Below are 3,741 nucleotides of genomic sequence, written 5' to 3' on the forward strand. Positions count from 1 at the left end.
CCCCGGACTCTACTAGCAGGCTACCTTGCCCTTTGGTTGAAGAAGTGTGTTTTTGCGTTGTCTCGTTTGTCCGTGTTTCGGTTGACTTGAGACTCTGATTTGATGATCTGATTTGGCAGTAAGTCAGATTCCTGATTTGGCAGTAAATCCGCTTCTGAGTTCGAGTCCGAAACTGATCTTGATTCGATCGCGATTCGTCCGAGTCTGTTCTCGGTTGGATTACGCATATTTGATGGCGTGGCTCGCTGTTCACCGTCCCGATTTGATGTCGGCGCCCAGCGTTGTTGACATCCCCGTCCCTTTCATGCAATTATTGGAGCAGAGCAAATGGCTCGGGAACAAATTCAGTGATGTTCAACGAGAGCTCCGAGTCCGCAAGAGTTGGGAGTTCTTTAAGTGTTTTCCTCGCTTTGGGAGAGAGCTTTCCCTGCTCCCAGCAATGGTTGCTAGCATCCATTGCGGGCTCAGGGGTCTGGTCAGCAGCTTCACACATATGGGTTCTGAACCATCAGCTGAGCTGGTTTGTCCGAAGGTTGAGCTCCCTTACGCATATTTGATGGCATGGCTCGGTCTTCACCGTCCCGACTTGATGTCATTCTTGACGTTGGTTGCTTTCGGTGGCTAGTGAACATCCGCGTTGGGTATCTTGTCCTCCGGGTGAAGAACCAATGCCACATAGAGCCTTATCTCCCTTGCCGCTTTGCTCGCCAGTTCGGCTATGACCAACTGTACATTGGGAATCCGAGCCGTAGCCTGCAGGTTGAGGGAGGATTGATTGATGGCGTACGAGCGTGGCTGTGGACGATGGTGGGTTGCACTGGAGCCCATTTTGCTCTCCCTTCATATAGGCGTAAGCCGCTAACCACTTTCCTCAGCTGCAAGTGGTTCCTTTCCGCCTATGAATCCCTCAGTGTTAAGAGCCTCTCAGAGTTACAGTCCGAGTACGCGGTCCGGGCTGCTATGATGGCTGGTCGCAGGGCTGAGCTTGCTCAGAAGCGGAGAAAAGGGCACACCAAATCTCCTCTCACAGTCGAGGAAGAGCTCCTCCCTAGCCAAATCTCTTCTCACAGACGAAGAAGAGTTCCTCCCTACGGGTGATGAGGACGAGACCTCCGAGGAAGAATATGTGGATGCAGATACCGACAGAGGGGATCTCGATATCGGTTTGTCCTGCCCCTTTTGTTTTCCTTTTCCATAAATGATAGCTCTTATTCATTGAATGAAATGGCTATTGTCACTTTAGGTAGGACAGCCGATGATCGTGAGCCGCCGGTTCCTACACACGTTGAAGCGTGTGATAGGCCTGTGCATGACCGACCAGTTGGTCCTCGGAGGGTTGGTGCCCCGAATTGCGGAGTGGATTTAGGAAGCACCGCCGATGGAGGGGAAGGTAACATTTAATTGCTCTTGCTTCAAGTTGTTTACCTTTTGGGATTTGTAACCATGTTTTTGTGCTCTAGGTTTCTTCGAAGAGGGCGAACTCCCACCGGGTTCGGCGTCCCCTGGTGTTGACCACATGGATTGCTTTATGCAACAGATGTGCGATGCCCTTCACGACGGGTCTTTGGGCATCGACCTAAACATCGATCTTGAGCAGATGAATAATGTTGAGCCCACAATCCCTTGTTCAGGTATATCCACATCCAATGTTATTTTTCTCAAGCGTGGGGAAGGAAGGCCTCCCGTCTTTGCTGCAAGTACTTTTTCGAGCTTACCTCATCTTTCAACATTCAGGTTACCCTGCAGATGTTGTGATGGACGGGCCAAGCTTCTCGAAGCTTGATGCCGGCTTATTAGCTGACATGCTGGCTGAGCAGACTTCCAGAGGAACCGAGAGACCATTCTTTGGGAATGATTCATCCACCGGTATATATCTGATTCCTTTCCTCTTGCCTGATCTTTTATCTGACTAACGAATGATTAATTATTGCAGCGTCAACCATTGGAGTTAGCCCGATATTGATCCCTGGCATATCCAGCTTGCCTCGGAGTGACGGGCTCGCAGGTATGCATACGATATAGGGATATCATACTTTTCTATGTTCATCTGACTTTTGACTAATATATGAGTGCGACCATAGGACCAGCCACTAGGACTGATTCTCATATGACTCCTGGCATTCCTCAGATGCCTATGGATGATGGATCTACAGGTATGCAGATGACTTTACTATCCCAATCCTTCTTATTTGTCTAAATTTTCATTTTGACTAATAAGAGGGTGCCATCATAGGACCAGCCGCTTGGGCCGATACTCTTATGACTCTTGGCATTCCGGCTGCATCTGAGGACAGGGAGGTTGCAGGTATGCATACGATCTTCTTGTCCCAATTCTCCTTATTTGTCCAAATTTCCCTTTGCCTAACATAGAAGTGTCACTGTAGGACCGGGCGTTGGGCCTGATACCACTACAGTTCCCAGGGCTGAAAGCCTTCATAGCAATGGTGCCTCCCCGCCTTTGCCGAGTGGTGCGAGTAATCCGCCTGCAGGGGCTGATATGCCCTCTTCTGCTGCTGTCTCAGAGCCTGTCGGAACTCAACCCGAGGGGACGTCTGTTGGCGTTGGTATGCTCAGAACTTGCCTTTTGAATTTCCTTATCGTATTCGATAATCCGCTGAGCTTCTATGTTGTTGCTTGTAGGATCTCGATCTTCCTTGTACGAGCGTGTCCGTAGCCTTTTGGTTGATACTGATCCTGACAGAGAGGCTTTTCGCACGGACCTCAGCTTCTTCACCGCCTTTTATAATGGCCTGATCGAGAAACTTCTTCACCGAGGAGGCGGCCTTGATCAGTTCCGGCGTTCCTTTTCTCGCCACATGATGATGATGAGGGAAGAAGGATACCCGGAATTGGCCGATTCCTTCACAGCTGATTTCGCTGCCCTGGAGTCAGAGATACGAGAGTTGAAGGAGCTGGAGGTCACCGGGGCTTCTTCTTTCGTGTCCTCTCAGTTGGAGCATAGGATGGCACAGTGGCGTGACCTGAGATCTTCCATCGGATGCGAGCTTCAGTCACATGAGAGTTCCGTTGCGCAGCTGATGGCTACCGTAGCGAGGAAAGACACGGATAGAGCTGAGCTACTCCGCTCCTTGGACTCGAGTCGCGAGGAGGTGACTAGGTTGAAGGAGGCTTTGAAGCACGCCGAGGAATCTGCTGCCCTTATTGCAGATGACCTGGCTGGACTAGAGCGTTCTCGGGAACAGGCACTCGAGAAGCTAGGATCCTCCCAGGAGAGACTGATGAAGCTGAAGAGCGAAGCCGCGGAGATTTTAAGCCATTCTGAAGCTGCGGAGATTTTGGGCTGTTCTGAAGAATCTGTTCGAGCTGATCTGCAAGCAGAACTCGAGCGGAGTTATGTAGATAGACTCTTTAGCTTAAAGTCTCATATTCTCAGCCGCCAGCTGCCTTCGGGCTAACGAGCTTTTGTTGTATGCTTTTGACTCAGTCTATCAATAGAAACTCTGCATTTGCTTCTTTTGTGATTTCTCTGTATTTCTTCCGAATGACAGATTTATGGGATTTTTGGCAAACCCCCAGCCATCAACGGGTTTGAAATGTCTTTACCGATTACCGTTTGAAATCGGACTAGCATGTGAATTATTAAACCCGTCTCACATGTAACGTTTCTTTTGTGATTTCTCTGTATATTTTTTTTTCGAATGACAGATTTATGGGATTTTTGGCAAACCCCCAGCCATCAACGGGTTTGATGTGCCTTTACCGATTACCGTTTGAATCGGG

This window comes from Asparagus officinalis, chromosome 3 (assembly GCF_001876935.1).
Source record: "Asparagus officinalis chromosome 3, Aspof.V1, whole genome shotgun sequence".
Lineage (NCBI taxonomy): Eukaryota > Viridiplantae > Streptophyta > Magnoliopsida > Asparagales > Asparagaceae > Asparagus > Asparagus officinalis.